Genomic DNA, 730 nt, shown 5'->3' on the forward strand with positions numbered 1-730 from the left:
TTTGGTTAATGCTTCCATCTGCTGAGTCAGAATTTTATTCTGAGCTAAAATTGCATCTGTAGTGCTAAGATCAAGAATTCCTTTCCGCTGAACTGTTTGTCTATTATGTTGGGCCTTATGGTCTGTAGATGCTAGTGCCTCAATGATTCTTGTTGCTTGTTCTGCATCTACCGACATCATTGTTCCTCCAGCCGCTGCATCTAATATCATTTTGGTGTCTGGCCTCAGACCATTGCAGAAAATGTTTAGTTAAGCAATATCTTCAAAACCATGATTGGGGCATCTCCTCAACAAAGAATTAAATCGTTCCCAAGCTTCACAGAAGGGTTCATCTTGTCCTTGTCTAAAAGTAAAAATCTCAGCTTTTGCCTTAATGTAACGAGAAGGTGGAAAGAATCTGTTCAAGAATTTATCTTCTACATCACTCCACTTGTTCAGACTCTGGTTGGGATGTGATTTAAGCCATTCCTTTGCTCTACCTGTCAAAGAAAAAGGAAACAAACGCATATATACATGGTCAAGATCTCCTTCTTCAAATCCCATAGTTCCTACCAGTTCATAGAATGTAGAGAGATGAATGTATGGATCTTCAGTATCCATTCCAGTGAATTGATGAGAACTGATTAGGCTAAGGAAAGCTGGCTTCATCTCCAATGTTTTGGTGGTGGGCGGTATTACTATGCTAGAAAAATATCTTGGCCCTTTTGCATAACATAGTCTCCAAGTGTTC

The 730-nt window shown here is 39.5% G+C and overlaps 1 non-coding gene across 1 annotated transcript; it reads left to right on the forward strand.

Moving 5' to 3' along the window:
* Positions 1-265: 265 nt before the first annotated feature.
* LOC128197626 (small nucleolar RNA R71) lies at positions 266-371 on the forward strand. The gene has a single exon (XR_008250254.1). It is a non-coding gene; the product is annotated as a small nucleolar RNA R71 (small nucleolar RNA).
* Positions 372-730: the final 359 nt, after the last annotated feature.

The sequence above is a fragment of the Vigna angularis genome, chromosome 6, assembly GCF_016808095.1.
Source record: "Vigna angularis cultivar LongXiaoDou No.4 chromosome 6, ASM1680809v1, whole genome shotgun sequence".
NCBI classification, from domain to species: Eukaryota; Viridiplantae; Streptophyta; class Magnoliopsida; order Fabales; family Fabaceae; genus Vigna; species Vigna angularis.